This window comes from Saccopteryx bilineata, chromosome 1 (genome assembly GCF_036850765.1).
Source record: "Saccopteryx bilineata isolate mSacBil1 chromosome 1, mSacBil1_pri_phased_curated, whole genome shotgun sequence".
Classification (NCBI taxonomy): domain Eukaryota; kingdom Metazoa; phylum Chordata; class Mammalia; order Chiroptera; family Emballonuridae; genus Saccopteryx; species Saccopteryx bilineata.
Window position 1 is genome coordinate 298,677,441 of NC_089490.1, and position 22,078 is coordinate 298,699,518.

Here is a 22,078-nt window from a genome sequence, read left to right on the forward strand (position 1 = left end):
CGTGGGCAGCTGCATTTCTTAAAGCTCCTGAGATGATTCTCAGATACAATCAGTGTTAGAGCTTGCTTTTTGATAGAGCTACAAATATTGGAAATTGTTCTTAAATCAGTAAAAGATTTTGAGGCAGAGAAAAAGAAAATAACTGTTTTGGGATGGCACAAAATTGACCTGTCTTTTTGTCCCCAAGAGGCCATAAGGCTAAGACTCTGTCCTTTTGCCACTACCCTTAATAAAGCTCTTCCAGCCTCACCACTGACAACAAATCCAGAGATTCCCAAGACACATAAAACATTCTTTATAATGCAGCTACAAAAATTGCTGGGCTTTCTTCTCTTTTTTTCAGGTGTGTAACAAAAATCAATATTCGATGAACCGAAGCTTCAGAGAAGAGGAATCGGAAGAGTAGGAAGCTCGGGGGCCAGGGAGCCCTCACTTCCCAGAGGCAGGAGCCGGTGAGCTGTCAGCAAGCACAAACCAGCTTTCACTGGAAGGGAAGCCCCATGTGGAGAAGCCCCACATGGGCTCCTGGGACCTCTGTTGCTGCCTGCCCACAGGGCTGCTGACACTCACAGTCACAGTGTTGGCAGCTCAGCCAGACTCATCATCTTCCATCCACTGATCCATAGCACTAATTCATTCACTGAAGTACAACATTGCCCGGTACAGAGTATTCTGTAACAGGAGACTGGGCACAATTTCTCTGGGAGCTAAATAGGATATGGGGAACTCAGTAGCTGAGAATTCTGCTCTCACGTTTATTGCCAGCAACCTCAAGGCCCACGGCAAGTAATTAAACTCCATTCTAATTTGTAAAGTTGGAGAAGTGAGGGAAGATCACAGACTGTAATAAAATAACTATTGTAGACACTAATGGGTGTGATAATAAAGCCCTTTGCAATGATTACACAAAGCCTGGTCCATACAAGCAGCTGTGAGATACCAATCGCCCCACACTTGGCTCAAGTTCACGGCAGGGCACCCCAAGAATACACAGCATACGGGAATGGTCAACTGGTTACACCTTTTATACACCATATCAAGTCGATGGAATCACTACTAATAACATTAACTGTGAGTTAAAAAGACTACATAAGAATATACATGCATATAAAATTTCCACAAAGTAAAGAGTACACACCTTGATTGTCCATTGAATGCTCTTTAAAACAATACCCTTTTAATTTATTTACCATGATTATGAGCTAAAGACCTGGTGTTTTTGCTCAGTGGTTTTTAACTCTGGCTTCACATTAGAATGTTCTGGGTAAGTAAACAACAACAACAATAACACTGATACATACGCCTGACTCCTAAACTGATTAAAGGAAAACTCTGGAGATGGGGCGGGGCATCTGTAACTTTTAAAAGCTTCCCTGTGATTCCAACTGTTCTTTTTCACACCACCAAACACCCTGCACATTTCCACCTCTAGGCCGCTTGTGCGTTTCATCTCACTTGGCTGTCATCCTGTCTCCATTCGCCTTGGCTGAGCCTCACATCCTTCAGTGGCCGCTGCTCTCCTTGTCTCTCTCAAGGTACTGTAGGGCTTAGGGCACACTGGCCCCTGGAATCTCCAAACTCTAATCATATCATTCATGTAACATTGATTATTATCCTACATTGTTCCTGATGTCTCACGTTTATGCCCATTTCCCAAATAGGTAGGTAGCATGAGCATCCAAGAGTGAGGACCTGCCTTCATGAGTCTTTTCTTTTCCCCATGGAGTCTGGCACTGATTTCTTGGCTTAGAAGATGCTGAATAGTATGTGTTAACTGTTGAGGTAGATACCTGAAAATTCACTCCTGTCAGTTTCTTACTGCCATTTCCCTTCAGATTTAGATTTCAAGTGGAAATGGACAAATGTTACTTGTATATTTCAAAGAGCAACTTGCCCAGTGCTGTGGCTTAGCTACAGGGAGGAAATGCTTCTCTGCAGGCAAATGTCCCCAGAAGCCATCAGTCTTCAGGTTATCAATGATGGCCACAGCCCCTGTTTTTATAGCACATTTCTCTGTTAGCACTTGCTGAGTTCAATTCTGAACTCACTACAGGATCGTTGGGGTAAGGAGAGTGAGGGTAATTAGACAAAAGTAGAATCCAGGCCTCTGATATCCCAAGCCAGAAGCATCCTCTAACAATACCGGCATCTGACTGTTTTCCCCTTTGGAAGAAATCAAACTGCAGGAACAAATCAGATCTTTACTTCACTACCATACTCAAGGGCCACGTTAGCTAGTGGACAAAAGAAACCCAAATAGCCTTCTGTGATGTCCTTGGAGCAGTCCTCTGGAAACTGGGGCTGCATCTTGTTCAAACTGGTTTAAGCAAGAGGACGGAGAGGAAGAAGCATTTATCACCACAGTGAGATGACTTACTTCATGAGCTTTGCACATACACAGGAAGTCCTGGCTGACTCCTACTTAACAAAGTGCCGTGAACGATAGAGACATTGTCTTGGGAAGTGATTTAAATTTAAAATTGTAAGTCCAAATTCAAAATGACCCTTCCATCACAGGATGTTTGAAAGCTTCTTGAGATTTCCTGAGTAAGAAACTGGATGATGATGAATGTAACTACTGGGTCTGTTTCATCAAATCTAATCATGACCTGAGGACGCAAGCTACAAATTATAGCCTGCCCAGCAGAAGAATAAGGTTGGGAGTGAACATGGAGGGATTTCATTTTCTTATTTATTGCTTCACTAATTTGGGGGACAGATTTGAGATGGAGTCTGAGTCAAGAACAGAAGAAAAGTTATATCAGAAAGAAGGAAGAAAAATTTCCTATCATATCTCTGTCAAATTATTATTCTATACAGTACTGTTTAATGAAAATATAATGTGAGCCACAAATTTAATTTAAAATTTTCTATTATCCACGTTAAAAAAATTAAAAGGAAATAGATGCAATTAATTTTAATATAATTCATCTAAACCATTATATCTAAAACATCATTCTAACACATATAATCAATATCAAAAATTGATGAGATTATTTTTAGTAGGTCTTTGAAATCTCGGGTGTACTGGATCCTTTTGGCACATGTTGATTTAGACTAGTCACATGTCAAGCACCCAAATAGCTAGTACTGCATATTGCACAGTACAGATTTAGACACACCAACTGGAATTTGGGATATCAGATAGAAGTCTTCATCAACATTTAGCTACCTACCATACTTTTGGTATTTTTCACTATGCCATAGAAGAGATTATCTCAAAGGCCACATGCTGGGTTAGCAAAAAGTTTTGGGTTTTGGAGCAAGATAGACTATGGGATTTAAATACCAGCTTTGTAATCTTGAGCTAGCTGCTTATCCACTATGAGTCTTGACTTTTTTCAATGATTATATTAAGACAAAAATAGCTAACTCATCAGATTGTGGAGAAGATTAAATGAGTATAAAGTACACAGCACAGGTTAGAATAGTGTAATGGCATTAAACCAAAAATTTCCCCCATATAATGCCCAACTTGATTTCTAAGGGGACATTTTACTGCTGCTTCATGTGTTCCATTTCTGGAACTTTCCCTGAGACTTCTTCTGCTAAGGCAGCCTTTTCCTCAGACCTTCATGGCCTGGCCCCCTCTTATTATCAAGTTTAAGTTCAGAGTGAACAGAAGGTTCTGTTGGAAATCTTCTCTGGCTATCTTATTTAAAGGTGCCTCCAAGCCCTGGTACCTCTAGTATACAGCCTCTCTTTACTTTCTGTATAGCATTTATCAATATCTTAAATTACCTTATTTATATATTTGTTCCTTTGTCTTTTATCTGTCATTCTATCATAGAAGCTTCAAAAGAGCCAGGACCAGGTCTGTCTTATTCAGAGCTCAAAAAGTATTTATTGAATGAATAAATGAATGAATAAATACTTCACCTAGGGAGGTAAATATCAATAGTGCCCTGATTCGAAAAGAAGGAGAAGATGGAAGCTACGGAGCTCTTTTTAACTTAAAATATTGCTCATGAAATCAATGGCTCAGAGCCAGCCTCATGTACTGAGGTTTTTATGTTTGGTATCTTGATTCTCACAGCAGGACTTGGGAAGGCTTGGGAAAATTATTCTCCACAGGTGATTTTATTGTTGCTGCCTATCAATATGTAGCACATGCAAAGTGTATGTTCATGCCACTTAAAACCATCCAGAAAATTAAGTTATTTCTGCCCTTTAGAGGAAGAACTGGGACCCAGTTAGTGTGATGCAATTTTTTGATACAGGGAGCTTGGCAGTACTGGAGAAAAGAGTGAGAGTCGAAAGTTAGGCAGACCTGGGCTTGGATCCCAGCTTTTGCTTTTTACCAGCTATGCAGGCTGGGCAAGTTATGTAAATTTTTATAAGCCTCAGTTTATCTGTAAAGCTTTAAATCATAATTTATACCCTGCAGCATTGATGTAAAAATTCACTGAGGTTATGTAGGAAAGTGCTTAGGGTAACTCAATGGTTCAATGAATAGTAGGTATCAATATTGTCATCTTTGCAGGCAAGAATGCCTTGTCAGAGCATACTGACAATCTTTGGAATGGGTACCTCGAGAGTAAAACCCATTTCCTTTTAAGATTGTGATATTTTTTCCCCCATATTTCTAGGTCATCTAGCTTCTTGCAACTGAGGGTCCAGGATGGGAGGGGTGGTGGTGAGAGGCAACTGAACTGGCTAAGTCTATGCTACGCTTTGAAAATGATAGTGGAGACATTCCTCTCTACAAGAGACAGTTTCTGGTGTATCTGGAGATGGACGCATCCAGGAGACCTACCTCTGCTAGTTTTCATGACCAGCTGTTTGTAGCTATAGGCAAAGATCTAACTGTTCTGTATTCAAGATTATGGGCCACACGAAAACTGAGAGAAAGGGTTAAGAATGCACACCAGTCCGGGCATATTTCACTTGCTAGTAACACAGAGTGCTCTACTTGATGAACAGGAAACAGTAAACCCAACTCGGTGTTCTGAACGCCACCACTCATCATTAAGAATATTTAGACCAGAGTTTAACTTATTTTACTCATTCTTCTGACACAAGCCCGTTACATGAGAGAGTGCTCTATAAAGCATGTAATGATTTAACACTTATAATCTCACATTAATATTAACAATAGTAAGTTTTTCATTGACTATAGACCAAGCAATATATAAATACTACTTCCATCCTCCTAACAACAGTGCAAGAAAGGCAGTATCATTCCCCATTTTACAGACAGAAAAAGTGAGGCTCAGAGAAGTGATTGCCCAAGTGTGAGAGCCAAGACTTGAAGCCCAATTTGTTGGGCTGTAAAGTTCCATGTGTCCTCTGCTATACCTTGCTGGCATTGACAATGGAAGACCCAGGTCCCACAAAACTTGACTCCCTAGTCCCTTAAAGGCAAAGTGCAGAGGTCCAAAAGAACATCATTTACTACACTTATTATGCCCTGGGGAGCAAATGGCCCTTCATTTCCAAACAAAACCTTGGTCTCAGTGTCTGACATCCAGCGAAGATGACCTGAAGAGCTCTTTGAGGCTGACAATGGCCATCTGCAGTGGCTCTCCAGTGCTGTCTGCAGGACTGAAAACTCTATGGTGAGGACCACTACCTTGGGAGAGTCATTAAGAGTTTGTGAGGAGGGTTCTCCAGGAGCCAGTGATTGGTGAAGCCTTTGGGAAACAGTGTTCCAGGAGCTCAAGAAAGGAGGGCTTCAGAATATGGCTGACTCCATACCCCAGGGAAGGCTATTATTCCCATAGCCAGCCCAACAACCAGCAGAAGTTGGCTGGTTGGTCCTGATGTAGTTCTTCCAAGGGAAAGCCTCCTTTAGAGAAGGAATGTTCACCTGGGATTCAGGCAGGGCCATTAGGAAGTATCTAGGAACCACCACGGGTTGCTTGCAAATTTTTACCTATATTCCATAAGAACACCCCCCTCCCAACACACACACAAACACACGAAATGAGGACTAACTTTCAATAGGCCCCATGACCTCTGATTTAAAGAATCACTGAAGTTAAAATTTTCATTTGCTTCTTCCTTGTACTATGCACACACACATATGCACACATAATGTTTCATGGGATATATATTACATATTGAATAATTATATTCCTAAATATTGCTAAGAAAACTGAGGCTCAATGAAGATAAGAGTCTTGTCCAAGTTTGCAAGCCAGGTGCAAGGTTAGGATTAGCAGCATTCCGTTGACTCAAGCCTGAGACTCAGGTGGGACATCTTTGCCAGCCAACTTGATGAATGAAGACCAACGAATCCCTTGATACTGATAATAACATTTAGCATGCTCTTTCAAACCCAACCATAGGAAAACCCTAAATCGCCCTGTTATTAGGGCAGCGTGGGCTGCTTCGGGCTGCTTCCCCAGAATACAGGTAGAGATCACTGAAAGGATATTTTCCTACTCAAAGAACTAGAACTTCAGCCTTTGCTTTCGTGCCTCTTGCGCCGCGCTCCGCGTCCCCCGTTACCGGAGTTAGCCCGACTCTCGGCGCCTTTCCCCGAGGCTCAACGCCTCTGTCCTCCCCGCCCCTCGGGCTGGCATTCCTCTGCCCTGGTCAGTGCGCCTCCAGGTCGCTCCGGAGTACGGCTTGCAGCCCGGAGCCGCTTACCTGCCGCCACCTCCACTGCCTTCGGGGGGAGTCGCGCCTTCCGGCCAGCGCGGATGGCACTAACTTTCCCCACTGGACAGCGGGAGGCCGCTGCCGCGGGCAAATCCTCAGATCCGCGGTCATCAAATCACCTTGCTGAGCCCCTTCCCCTCCCGATTTTGATTTCTCAGTTTGACGTACGTAATTTACATTCCGAGAACCCACAGTCACGCCGAAACTCACTGGCAAGGGTGCATCTGAAGATGTCTTTTAAAAAGAGGAACGCGTGCAGCGGTAACAGCTGGCAGGATTTCTACAGTAGTTCCCCCGAGAAAGGACCTAACCGAGGGCTGCTGTCAAAGCCCCAGCTTTCCCGGCTCCTCCGCCGGCTCCAGCCGCTCACGCTATCCGCGCTCCCGGTCCGCGCCTAGCTTCGAACCCGCAGCTCGGCCTCCCGCGCTGCCTGCGCCTCCCCTGGCCGCACGCGCGGGCAGCAGGCATCGCCCGCTGTGGCTACTCACCTGTGTCAGGGAGCGAAGTCTGCCATAGCAGCCCGCGGACACTTCCTGCAGCGGAGCGCGAAGATCTCGCTGTGCTCGGCTGTCTCCCGGACAGCGGGTAAAATCCAGAGAGAGGGTGAGGAGCGAGCCGGATGGAAAGGGAAGGGGGCGGGGAACCCGCGCAGCGGACGCGGCCTCGGATCTCAGGCTCGGATCTCAGCCTCAGTCCCACCTTCTCCAGCCCGGTGGCTTTGTGAGCAGGAGCTCAACTCGGTGCACTTGTTCACTCGTTTTTCACGAGGGGAGGAGTCAGTGTTGCAACATTTCTGTTCCTTGCTGGAGGCAAAACCGTGATTTTCTTCAGCATGCAAAATGTCCAGAGCCTGCCAGTTTTGAGGGAGGTAGTTGGGAGAGCAAGAATGCAGCAGAGATGTGGGGAAGAAATAACTGATTGTCCCCAGATTGGTTTGGCAAGATCAGGGCAACACGTCTTCCACTGAGACAGAACCAGAAAATAGACAAAACAATAATAAAAATGGCTTAGTGAATTCAGTGACCTCAAAGGTGATATTTCTCCTGGTAAGCCAAGATGTTGAGTGTCTCCGTGTGTCAAATTTCTTTCCTTATTTTTGAATAACGTTGAACAGCAGCTTGACCACATTTGAAGGGAGCTCCAGGGATTTGAATCTCACCTTTACTGAGAAGGAGGGCTCATAGTGAAAGTACCAAAAGAAAATAAACAGTCAGTGACCCAAGGAAGTTTTGCTTTCTTTTTATGATAACCCCAAACCCAAACATCCAGGGTGCTATGTTTATTCTCTGCCACATGAGTATAACACGGAAACATTGGTTAGTATCCAAATAATCCGCGATTTTGTTGTTTTCCACAGATACAAAATGTATCTTTTCTAATAAGGTTGTATGTGGTTTTTGTAGTAACAAAACCAGGCACAATCACTACCTTTCTTCTTGTAAAAGAAAAATACTGAAACAAATTGTAGTAGCTGCCTGAATTAAATAGTTACCCCTCAATCAGTAAGTTGCTGGTGTCTGATGTCATTAATATTGTTTTTGATTGTTTCCTAACTCAGAGGGGCACCAAGAAAATACTTTAAACAAGGGCTATTAAGTTTGTTGACTTGGACAAGAAATATACCTGCCAAGAAGGACACCTGGTGGTTCACTGGGCTCAAATTCATAATAAGAGTCTAGAAGCCATTCCTGACAGGGGGCTTCTTACACAGGTTGCACTCCAGGAGTAAGTCACAGACTGAATTGCAAGCCTCCTGCAGGCTGAGCAGACCCTTATAAAGAAATTCCTGGAATTCTCTTTCAACCAGTGGGCTGAGACATGTCCCATCCAATCAGAGTCTTACAGCTACATCTTTATTTGCATCTTCACTGAACAATCAGAGCAGTTCCATAATGACCAATTAGAATGCATGATTCCAACCAAGTAGGACCTTGGACAGTGCTGTTTGGACCAATCAGATTGCAAATTTGAAGTCCTTATTTACATATATACAGACCAATCAGGAACTTGGGCAGGAACTTGCTCTTTAAAAGCAGGTCTACCTGCCGTGGTCAGTTAGCTTGGTCAGTTAAGAGTATTTTCCTGAAACAACAAGGTTGAAGGTTCCATCCCTGGTCAGGACATACACACGAAGCAACCAAAAAATACACAACTGAGTGGAACAACAAATGCTTCCTTTCCTACTACCCTCTCTCTCCCTTCCTCTCTCTGTCTCTCTAAAAGTCAATAAAAATTAAGCCCTGGCCAGGTAGCTAGGTTGGTTGGAGCATCATCCTGGAGTGCGGAAGTTGCCAGGTTCTGTTCCCTAGTCAGGGCACATACAAGAGAAGCTCAATTTTCTGCCTCTCTCTCCCTCTCTCAAAATAAATAAATAAGTAGAATAAAATAAAGTAAAATAAAATAAAAGCAGGCATCCCTTTTGTCTTCTGGAAGCGCACTTTTCCTTTGCTTTAGAAGCTGCATCTCCTTAAGTTTGCAAACTGTTCATCTAAGTAAAGTTTCTCCTTTTACCACACCCCAGATTGGGGACACCTGTTGACATTTGGATTGGTGGCAGCAAACTTTTGTTAATAAGTTTCAACAAAAACGTTATTGAGATGTTGGGCCTTCCCCTGTTGATTGATTGCCGCTCTGGAATAACTGGCGAATGACATTCAGTAGCAACTACTTGTGAAGCTTTGGGAAGCCATTACAACTCCCAGGATGCTTTGGTGGTTATTTTGGACTGGAAGCCCAGCATCACCTGTACTAACACGATCACCTGATGCTCCCTGTTCAATACTATAGCTTTGTGCAATTAAACCATAGACTCCATCTGGAGTCTTCCTTAGCTTCTTTTATGTATACTTAAATTCATTAATGGGTGGCCATGAAGGTATACAATACCTTTTTACTTTCAAAACTCCTAGGTGACATGGGGTCTTCAGTGGCAGAATATTTCTATATGATTTTTGCAGAGCAAAGGGTCATTACATTTTTTGGAGTTGTTGTAATAAGAAAATCCCCCGCCTCTCCCCCTCCTCCCACCAGGGGAGAGTCTAATCAGACTATTTTGAAAACTGATAAAAAAACATCACTCTACATAATTCTAGACTGTCAGCTCTTGGAAGGTAAGGACCTTGCTTTTCCTTCTTGTAATTCTCAGTTAGCTGCACACAGCTCAACTCATCTGTGCTCATGGTTTCCAGCAGATGAAAGGTTGGTTGTTGAGTGACTAATCCACGTCACTGGGAGAGAAGGGCAGAGCTGGCTTTGTGCTCTGTTGTGCAGCACACAGGCGCTGTTCCCAAGCCACCAGCATTCAAGCTCAGTGAATTATCATGCTGCAGCTTTACTGAGATGATGGAGGAGGTGTGCTGGTGAACCTCGACCCATTTTCTCTGCCTGCAATTGTTTTGTCTGCCTCCTTCTCTGCACATTAACAGATCCCAGCCCCGCTATGTGAATTCTCTCCTGTGTGTCTCTGACTTGTCATTGTCTCAGTGGATGTGTTCCTCCTTTTTTCCAAGCTATTCCTCTAGCTAGATCCTGGCTGCCTCTAAGACCTTGCTCCACTGTCAGATACAGAGAAAAGAGCTCGGCGCTTGGCATGGGTTTTGGTCCTTACTATTCATGTGGCTTCCCAAAGCTTCACTTGTCTCACAGTACATTGGATGCAGTAATATATGCCTCAAATATAATGCTGATTATTAATCACCAGTGTAGGGAATAATAATGGCTACAGTACACGTTAAATGCCTGACAAGTAACGGAAAGTCTAGAAACATAAAGTTTCCTTCCCTCTTTCCCCATGCATACTTGATCTTTTCTGTCCTGTGTGCTTCTTCATCTCAACCTGCAATAGCCTGACCCTGCTAATGCTTTTGGTGGCTTTACAACCTAATTCACTCCTTTCTTTATTTGGCAAGCTTGGTGAAAGAATGAGCTATACTTTAGCTTACCTGAGTCACTGTGCTCTCAACACCTTCACTCAGTGCTTCTTTTCTTTAATTAAAAACATTTTTTTTTCTGTTTATTTGAGAGCGGGGAAAAGGTGGGGGGAAGTGTGGGAACGAGAGAAGCATCAACTCATTGATTGTTTCACTTAGTTGTTCCATTAAGATGTGTACTCATTGATTGATTCTCCTACCTACCCTGACCAAGGATCAAACCCATGATCTCTGGCACACAAGGACAACACTTTGTCCATTGAGCCATCCAACAAGAGAGCCCATTCAGTGGTTCTTAACCTTGACTGCACACTACAATAGCCTGAGTAGTATTTCAAACATACGGAGTCTGGGTGTCACCTGCAAACTTCTAATTCAGGTGATTGGGGGCAGGGTGAAGGGGGCGGGCTGATTTCTCTGTTTTTATAAAGATGCGCAGGCAGGGTGAAAAGGGCTTCCGAATCCACTCTGCATCCCGCCTTCCACCACTGCAGCTCATCGCATGTCCTCTAGCTGTGTCTGTCAGCCAGGTCTCTCTGCAGCGTTCTGCACCCCGCTCTCTCTTTTCTCAGGAAGCTCTCAGTCTTTGGCTTTCAGCCTCTGCCTGCCCCCATTCTCGTCTGTCACACTCTTGTGTTGGCTTCTGCCACAGCCCCTTTTCTTTCTCCCCCTTCCTAAGTGGAAACATTTTGTCATTGGTTTTTCATCTTTCTTCTTTGAGAACTATATTCTTGTCCTAAAATATAGAAGACAAAAGAAAATGGTAAAAATACCAAAAGAGTAAAAAATCACCTATAGTCCCACACTTAAAAAAACATTAAATATATATATATATCATACCATATATATATATATATGGCTGTAAAGCCAAATATATTCTTCCTGAGTCACGCACATCCTCTTTCTATCGTTGAATTGTATCTCTGGAGCTGACCACTGTTAACATAGTGGTTTATATCTATTCTTTTCCTACATGTACATAGTCTCTGTGTGTACATGCCTATATTTTTAAGATAAAATGAAATAATTTCTGTGACTTGTCTTTTCAAAGATTAATGCAGTTATACATTCTAGGTTACTAGCCATAGACTTAACTCATTCTTTTTAATGGCAGCTGTTTGTAATTTATTCTATTATCCTTCAATTGGTAGATCTTCGGTAATATAAAGTGCTGCCATAATTATCTTTGCATGTACTTTAGGACAGCTGAAGATGGCATTGTTGGGTCAAAGAGAATAATAACTAAAATTTTGATAGATCACTGCCAAATTGCTCTTCAAAAATGTTGTACCAGCCCTGGTCAAATAGGTCAGTTGGTTAGAGCATTGTACTGACATGCCAAGGTTGTGAGTTGGATTCCCAGTCAGGGCACATAAAAGAATCACCCAATGAATGCATAGATAAAAAACAACATAGCAAAGTTTCTTCCTCTCTCTCTTCCCCCCTCCTCTCTTTTAAAAAAAATCACTATTTGATATTGTTGAAGAAAGACCTAGAAGTGAGATTACTGAGTCATAGGGTGGGAACATTTAAAATTTGATATATATCTCCATATTCTTCCAAAAATATATACCAATATACACTCCTACCAATGACACTTTCTCACATTCTTGGCAGCACTGAATTTTATCAAACTAACTTTTGTCAGTTTGATAAGCAAAATATTGTCTTATTATTTTTCTAATTCAAGGTCCCCTGACTTCTTGTGAGGTGAAATTCATATGCTTATTGTTATGTGGAATTTTTCTCTTCTGCTGTGACTTTTGAATCCTATGTCAATTTTTTGTATGTTTGTCTATATAAAACTTAATTTTTGAGTTCTCCTTTACTATTGTGTAGTTAAAACCTTGTTAAATGTATTGTAGACATATCTGTATGTTTGTTGTGTTTCCCTTGTTTTTGTTTCCGGATAGTTTTACTGCACAAAAGGTTTTAATTTTCATCTTAGTCAAATCTATCAATTTTTATTCTGTTAAGGCTCTGGGTTTTCTACATTGCACTTTCAGTCTAAAACTGTTAAAAGTTTTTTTTTTTTAAATAGGTCTTTAATTATTTTAAGGATTGTTTTTAAATATTATATTGATGTAGAGAATTAAATTTATTTTTTTCTGACTGAATAGGTAATTATTCTACTATCTTTATTTTAAAAATCTATGATTCGGCCCTGGCTGTTGGCTCAGTGATAGAGCGTTGGCCTGGCGTGCGGGAGTCCCGGGTTTGATTCCCGGCCAGGGCACACAGGAGAAGCGCCCATCTGCTTCTCCATCACTCCCCCTCTCCTTCCTCTCTGTCTCTCTCTTCCCCTCCTGCAGCCAAGGCTCCATTGGAGCAAAATTTGCCCGGGGCGCTGAGGATGGCTCTGTGGCCTCTGCCTCAGGCACTAGAATGGGTCTGATTGCTGCAGAGCGACACCCCAGATGGGCAGAGCATCGCCCCCTGGTGGGCATGCCTGGTGGATCCCCGTCGGGCGTATGCAGGAGTCTGTCTGCCTCCCCATTTCCAACCTCAGAAAAATTAAAAAAAAAAATCTATGATTCCTCCACACTGATTTCTAGTGTCACATATCACACATTGCATATATATTCTGAACACCTACTCTGTTTTGTTTGGCATACCTACTAGTATGCCAATAATGCACAATTTTGGTAACTGTAGTGTAACAATAGTATAATGACCATTTCTACAAGTGATTTAGCCACATCTTTCCTTTTATAATTTTCTTGATAATTATGATATATTTGTTTCCCATAAAGCTTTAGAATCAATTTGTACAAATTAAAGATAAGATTTCTTTGGTACTGATATATTTATATGTTAATTTGGAAAAAAATGATATCATTAAGTCATTAATTCTTCTTACCCAGGAACTATATATCTCTGTGTTTATTTGGGTCTTTTAAGAATATCTTTCAAATTTTAAGTTAATCTTATAATGTCATTATAACCTTATTACACAATAATTTACTTAATCATACTTTATTATCAACATTTAGGTTCCCAAAATTTACTTCTATGAATAATACTATAATGAGCATATTTGTGGAGCAGTTATGCCTTCCTGGAATTTATTTCCTTATTACTGTAGCTTTGTCATATAGTTGGAAATGAGAAAGTCTGATGACTCTAGCTTTGTTATTCTTGCTCAAAATTGATTAGCTACTCAAAGTCTTTTGTGTTATATGATTTATAGACCTGATAACATTGAGTCTGTAGATTGCTTTGGATAGTATGGACATTTTAACAATAATGAGTCATCTCATTCACAAACATTAGATATTTTTCTGTTGCTATGTGCCTACTTTAATTTTTTTTAACAATGTTTTATAATTTCTAGTGGACAGATCTTTTACCAACCTAGTTAAATTTATTTCAAAATTTTCTTAAGTTGTTGTGAATTGAATCACTTTCTTAATTGCCTTTCCAGAAAGTTTATTAGTGTATAAAAATGCAACTAAGTTTTGTATGTTGATTTTGTATCTTGTAACTGTACTGAATTTGTTTACTAGTTGTTGTTTCTTTGTATTTTTTTGAAGTGAGGGAGGCAGAGAGACAGACTCCTGCATGCACTCGACTGGGATCCATCTGGCATGCCCACCAGGGGGCAATGCTCTGCCCATCTGGGGCATTGCTTCGTTGCAACTGGAGCCATTCTAGTGCCTGAGGCGGAGGCCATGGAGCCATCCTCAGTGTCTGGGCCAACTTTGCTCTAATGAAGCCTTGGCTGCAGGAGGGGAAGAGAGAGATAGAGAGAAAGGAGAGGGGGAAGGGTGGAGAAGCAGATGAGTGCTTCTCCTGTGTGTCCTGGCTTAGAATCAAACCTGGGACTCCCACACGCCGGGCCGACACTCTACCTCTAAGCTAACCAGCCAGGGCTTGTTTACTAGTTTTAATTTTTTTGGAGTCTTTAGAGTTTCATGCATATAGAATTATGTCAGCTGTAAACAGATGATTATACTTCTTTCTTTCTGTTATAGATGCTTTTTATTTCTTTTTCTTACTTAATTGCTCTAAGATTTCCAGTACTATGTTGAATAAAAGTGGTAGTGGACAACCTTACTTTGTTCTCGGTCTTAAAAGTTTTTAGTTTTTCACCATTAAATATGATGATACCTCTGAGCTTTTCATATATAATCATTATTATGCTGAGATATTTTTCTTCCATTTCTAGATTGCTGACAGTTTTTATCATGAAAGGGTGTTGGATTTTGTCAAAGACTTTTTCTGTATCTGTTGAAATATATGATTTTAATCCTCATTCTATTAATGTAGTGTATCATTAATTGATTTGCATATGTTGAACCATCCTTGCAACCCACAAATAAATTCCACTTAGTCATGGTTATGATCCTTTTAATGTACTGTTAAATTTTTTTGAGGATTTGTGCACAATTGTTCATCAGAAATATTGTACTTCAATTTTTTTGTAATGTCTTTGTCTGGCTTTGGTATCAGGATAATGCTGGTCCTGTAAAATGAGTTTGGAAGAATTTTTTCTCCTTCAATTTTTGGAAGAGCTTGAGGAGGATTATTCGTTCTTCAAATATTTGGTACAATTCACTCTTGAAATGATCTGATTCTAGACTTTTTTGTGTGGTAAGTTTTTGATTCCTGATATAATTTCCTTTCTCATTGTTGATTTGTTCAGATTTTTTATTTTTTCATAATTCAGTCTATATTAATAGTATTTCTAGGAATCTATCTATTTCTTTTAGGTTATTCAAGTTGTTGGCATATAGTTGTTCATAATAGTCTCTTATGATCATTTTAACTTCTGTAGGATTAGATGTAATGCTTCCTCTTTCATTTCTGGTATTATTTGCATCATCTCTTTTTTTCTTAGTCTAACTAAAGGATGCCAGTTTTGTTTATCTTAAAAAATACACCAATCTTTAATTTTGTAACTTTTTTCTATTTGTTTTTCTATTCTCTATTTTATTTATTTATGTTTTAATCTCTATTATTTTTTTCCATCTGCTAAATTTGGACTTAGGTTTTTTTTTAATCTAGTTTCTTGAGGTTTAAAATTTGTTTTTTTTCAATATCTTTTTTGATGTAAGTGTTCATCACCATAAACTTCCCTCCCCTACTGCTTTTGCTGCATTCCATACTTTGTTGTATTTTCATTTTTATTTGTCTTAAGTAATTTTCTGATTTATTTTTGATATCTTTTTTGACTCAGTAGTTGGTTAGGAATGTATTTTTAATTTCCACATATTTGTAAATTTTCCAGTTATCCTTCTGTTATTGATTTTTAGTTTTATTTTATTGCATTTTGGAGAGATATTTGGTATGATTTCAATTTTTTAAAAAATTATTAAGACTAGCGTTGTAACCTAACATGCACTTTTTAAACAGTTTTTTTTTAATTAATTAATTAATTTTTTTACAGAGACAGAGAGAGAGTCAGAAGGATAGACAGGGACAGACAGACAGGAATGGAGACAGATGAGAAGCATCAATCATCAGTTTTTCGTTGCGTGTTGCGACTTCTTAGTTGTTCATTGATTGCTTTCTCATATGTGCCTTGACTGCAGGCCTTCAGCAGACTGAGTAACCCCTTGCTGGAGCCAGTGACCCTGGGTCCAAGCTGGTGAACTTTTTTTGCTCAAGCCAGATGAGCCCGCGCTCAAGCTGGCGACCTCAGGGTCTCGAACCTGGGTCCTTCCACATCCCAGTCCAACGCTCTATCCACTGCGCCACCGCCTGGTCAGGCTAACATGACTTTTTATTCAGAAATGTTATGTGTGTACTTGAGAAGAATGTGTATGTTACTTCTGTTGGGTGAAATGCTCTGTGTATGTCTGTTAAGTCTAGTTTGACTATAGAGTTTTCTAGTACTTTGTTTCTTTATTGGTCTTCAGTCTGGATGTTCTATCCATTATTGAAAGTGGGTTTTGATGTCTTTTAATATTATTGTGTTATTGTATATTTCTCCTTTTCGATCCATCAACGTTTGCTTTATGTATTTAGGTATTCTATTTTTGTGTGCATATATATTTTTATTGTTGTATCTTCTTGATGAATTAATCTTTTTATCATTATATAATGGTGGTGTGGGGTTTTTTTTTGTTTTTGTTTTTTTTTGCCTTAGTCACAGTTTTTGGCTTGAAGTCTATATTAGTAATGCAAGTATAACTACTCTGCTTTCTTTTTTTTTCATCATTTACATAGAATACTTTTTTTGTCCTTTCACTTTCAGTCTATGTTTTTCTTTAAATCTAAAGTGGGTTCCTTGCAGATAGCATATAGTTGGGTCATGGGTTTTTTAAAAACCATTCAGCCACTCTTTGTCTTGATAGAAGACTTTATTACATTTACGTTAAAGTGATTATTTATTGAAAAGGATTTACTAAAAAAAAGATTTACTATTGATATTTGAACTATTTTCTGTCTGTCTTATAGTTCTTTTGTTCCTCTTTGCCTCTTTTGTTGATTATTCTTTTGTAGTAATATGCTTTGCTTTTTTGTCTTTGTGGTATTTACTTTGTGGTCATTATGAAACTTCCATTAAACATCTTATAGTTATGAGTCTATTTTAAGCTGATAATAACTTTACTTCTATTGCATATAAAGCTCTACACTTTGACTCTTGCCCCCCAACACTTTATGTCACTGTGTTACAGTTTATAACATTTTATGCTATTGATGTGACAATTTGCATCTTTTTATATTGCATATCTATTATCAAATATTTGTAGTTATAGTTATTCTTAATAATTTTGTCTCTAAACTTTATATTAAAATCAAAAGTGATTTACATTATTATAATATTACAGTATTCTGTATTTGTCTATATACCTATTTTTACCAGTGAGTTTTATACTTTCATATGCTTTCTTGTTGCTGATTAGTGTTTTTTCATTTCAACTTGAAGAACTCACTTTGCCATTGTATAAGTTGCTAACATTTAATTTAATTTATTAAGGCTAGCATAAAGCCAGCCATTTTAAGTGTACAATACAATGGCATTTGGTACATTCCCACTGTTGTGTGACTATCACTTATATTTTGTTCCAAAACGTCTTCATCACTCCCAAAGAAGACCTGTATATACCAATTAAGCAGTCACTCACTCCCCATTTCTCTTTCCCAGCCCCTGGCAACAACCAATCTTCTTTGTTTTTATAGGTTTATTTATTCTGGTTATTTCATGTTAATAAAATCATACAATATTTGACCTTTTGTGCCTGGCTACTTTCACACAGTATACTATTTTTTAAGTTTATTAATGGTGTAACATGTATCATTACTTGATTTCTTTTCATGGGTGAATACTATTCTATTGTATAGATATATCACATTTTGTTTATCCATTCACCTGTTTGAGTTGTTTTCAGTTTTTGGCTGTTGTGAATAAATTGCTTAACCATCAGCCATTACTTTCCTTATCTGCAAAGTGGGGATAATAATTTATTGTTCTCAGGGTCATTGTGAAAGCTGGAGTTAACTCAGATCCTGTGTCATGTTTAATAAATGGAAACTTATAAATATTTTTCTTTCTTTTTTTGATGTGAGACCAGAGATAAAGAGCTATTAAAATAGGCTCATAGTTGATTTACAAACAGGATGAATGCTCTTATTTTTTTTAAAACACTGAACTTTTACCAGTTCTTACCCAATCTTCCTATTCATATTTGGGTTATAAATTTCATATTTTAGGTCTCCTTACTGTTGGGATCATTCATCCTTTTGTTATTATCTTTGCCCATATCGTTTCTTTTAGTTTGTTCACTGAGGTTTTGTTTTGTTTTGTTTTTTCATTCATCCATGAATAAATACCAGGTTTAGTTTTAGGTGCTGAGTTACAACAGAGGAAAACATAAGATTTAGTCTGAGTTTTCTTCCATGTTATTATGTTCTGGCATCATTCATTATATTATATATATGGTGAGAAGGAAAAGAGACCTAAAACAAACAAACAAATGAACCAAAAATCAAGTAGTAAAATATGCTATGTAGTAAAACAAAACATAGAAGAAGGATAGAGAGGATTCAAATTAAGTCTGACAATCAGTGGGTCTCTGATGACATAATTTGGGCAGAATATTGAATGAGAACTATGAAGTACATTTCTAGAACAAGTCTCTTCTTGTGAAGACAGAGGGAAACCATTGGAGTGTTGAGCATGAACTGACCTTCACTGAAAATGGATCACTCTGATTGCTGTCATGGAAATATACTGTTAACAATTTTCATCTCTGTGTCCCTCCTTGCTTCCTTTTGCTGAGATTTTTGCACTGTAAACTCTTCCTGAAAGTTCACTTTCTCGATAACATCTTTCAGATTTAGTTTTGTAAGAAGAGGCCATCTCTTTCTCATCACTCTACCACTCAACTCCTTAGGGAAGAAGGAAAATCTTACACAAAGGAAGCTTTCACCACTGAATTTTCACCATCTCAACAGCCTCAGGTGACAAGGACCTATGGCTGGAGGCCATTGCTTCTTCCTGGTTCAAACTGAAGACTTTCCTGACCTTTGTCTTAACTGGTGCCTAAGGCATGGAAATTAGGGGTAGTCTTGGTGTCTTTTCTAGAGCAAAGCTGCCTTTTTGTCTATGCCAATGTTCATTTTCCTGACTACATTTAGAAATGAGGAAGATTATCTTCTACTTTTGGTACCAGAAGTAAAACTCAACAGTTATCCAGTTCTGGAGATTTGGATCTAAGAATTCTATATTCTATTTCTCTCTTCCCAACATCCCCCTTTCTTCCAAGGGCAATCCATCCACACTCAGGATAATATGAAATGGCGAGGAAATCAGTGCACTGGGAGCCAGAGGTCTGAGTGTTGGTGTGGAGCCTCATCCATTAGCCATGGGTTTGTTAATGGGGAGCCGGCAGAGCAGAGCAGCAGAGAACAGTATGAGCTCAGGAGTCGGACTAACCAGTTCAAGTTTCCGGCTCTACCATGTGGCTCTACTAGTTATGTGTCTTGGGTAAATTATTGAACTCCTGTTTTCTATTGTCCTCAGCTATAAGTTGAGAATAATAATTTACCTTCCTCATAGAGCTGCTTACATATTAAATAAGAGAACTGAAATAAAAGTACTTAAGACAGCATTAGCTATACAGTAACCTTTACAGTTAGTATTATTATGAACAAGTCAACCATGAAGTAATGGTCAAGAGATGGAAATTGCATTATATATGGAATTTCCTAATAGACCTGATGATGTTTGAAGGAGGAAAATGAAGTCAAGTTGGTTGGTTTTCTTCAGTCATATAAAAGATTGTCACATGAAAGAAATATATCTTCTGTATTGCTTAGAGAGTTCTCTGGAGTGTAATTCAAAATAACGGAGAACTTTCAATATAATCAGTAGAGCCTGAGAATTGGATTGACCATTTTACAAAGCGCTGAGGTCTTTTTGTTTTTTGTTTGTTTGTTTTTGTTTTGTTAGCAAGAGAGACAGAGGCGCACAGGCAGGAAGGGAGAGAGATGAGAAGCATCAATTCTTCATTGCAGCACCTTAGTTGTTCATTGATTGCTTTCCCATATGTGCCTTCATGGGGGTGAGGGGTTCCAGCAGAGTGAGCGACTCCTTGCTCAAGCCAGTGACCTCTGGGTTTTGAACCTGGGTCCTCTGCGTCCCAGTCTGACACTCTATCCACTGCGCCACCACCTGGTCAGGCAGCACTGAGGTCTTTATCACTAAAAGAGTTCAAGCAAAGATGGGCTCTTTGGTTGGATCAATGTAAAAGGGGTTCCTTTCTCTAAAATGTGACTGTAGAAAAATAAAAGGAGTCCCTTCTCCCCATATCAACTTAAAAGTTGCTCCTCAACTGCCTTCATACTCTTACTGCTCCTTTCACTCCACTGAAGGGAATGGCTGAAGGTTTTCCAAACATACATGATGGTGTCAGTGGTGGCCACAGCTGGTTGGGCCATTTTTTGCTGAGGAAACTGATGCCTAAATGTAGTTGCATTGGACTGAAATAAAAAAGTTAAAAGGTGCAGATCAGTTAATGTCTGGGAATGTGAAAGCTATCCCTGAAACCTGGAAATAAGATGTCATTAATAGTGGGACCCGATGCAGGTCACTATAGAGCTCAGTTTAATAAAACCACAGGTGAGTGTTGGTAGAGGTCCTGAAATGGACACACATAGCCTCTGCCACCTCTGGTACCCTGTCTGCCTGCGTTACCACGTTTCTTGACTGTAAATAACAAGGTACACTTTTGAATCAGGTTTTCAGGTATCATCGTCCTCCATCATTAACATGTGGTCATAAAGTAAAATGGTGAAGTTGCTAGTGTCTTCTTCGATCTGCCTATTATTATATCGCTGACTTCCTGTCCTGCTAATTCTCTATCTTTCCCTTTGCCTGGAACATGTCTCCTCTCCTGTAGCTGCATGTCTTTCTCCCCTACCCCCCCCTCCCCAAGCCTTTCTTCAGATATTCCTTGTCTCCTATCAGCTCTTTAAAAAGAGCTGACCTCCTTATTTAAAATGACCTGATCTCTGTATTTAAAATTACCTGCCTTGGCTATCACTAGCCTCCTTCCTATTTCTTTTACGCCACAGCACTTAGCACCTTTGTTCATAGTCTGAGTCACCCCAGAGGTATACACTGTGCTAAGAACTCAAGTGGAAGTGGTTTCTTGTGGCGATTCTTCATGGTTACCTCACCCAAGTGGAGAAGAGGCTGGGGTATTTGTACATCAACTTGCATTAGTCACTGATTGTGAGTGCTAGGGGGTGGAGTGTTAATTTCTTGCTTCTACTCAAGATGGGCAAAAACGCCTTCTGTGGCTTTGGAAGAAGTTCTAAAGCAAAAACATGCACATCTCAGCCCCTAAAACATGAGGAAGTGCACTGAAGTTATGATATGATATCCAGAGATATGGGTGAAGCATCAATTGTATCTGCTTCATTATCTGACATATCATGAAGTTTATTGAGATGTATCATATCTATTACATATCATATATATATATATATATATATATATATATATATGTAAGCTTTAGGCGGGCAGATATAATTTGTGTCTTTAGTTCTCTGCTGAACTTAGAACAGTACCTGGCAATCTGGCACATGTTGATGCTTAATATTTGTTGAATGAATGAATGATCTAGATCAAAGATTTTAAACAGTGGGTTTTGATGCATTTAGCAGGTAATGAAATTAATTTAATGGATCATAACCAGAAATAAAGAGAATGAGAAAGGAGGAAGTATACTGTAGGTAGTAAGGACAAATATTGCTTTATAAATATTTCACTTCAGTTATTTAATACAGATATTATAAGTATCAAGTTACAACAAAATAAAATATATGTATTAAATTTATTGGGTCCTGAAGTAAAATGCATTTTTCACTCTAGGTTGTGATGCTTGACAATCACTGAACCATTTTCTCACTTCAGAGACTAGGAGATCGAGGGCCAGAGAACGAAGGCTTTCCAAGAAGGTCACAAAACCGGGCCCACGCCAAGCAAGCCCATGACATTATAGTGCCTCTGTGAGTCTAACAATTGTTAGACATTGGCAATATAGTTTATGAGATGGAGGCCTCCAGCCAGGTCTCCTCTCTGAGCCAAA

The 22,078-nt window shown here is 39.6% G+C and overlaps 1 protein-coding gene across 2 annotated transcripts in view; it reads right to left on the bottom strand.

Annotated features, from left to right (window-relative positions):
* Nucleotides 1–7,310, bottom strand: part of PRLR (prolactin receptor) — a 147,576-nt gene extending 140,266 nt beyond the window's left edge. For both annotated transcript variants that reach the window (XM_066244306.1, XM_066244310.1), the window contains exon 1: nt 7,095–7,310. The gene's annotated coding sequence lies outside the window, so the exon portion shown is untranslated. The remainder of the gene's footprint in view (nt 1–7,094) is intronic.
* Nucleotides 7,311–22,078: the final 14,768 nt, after the last annotated feature.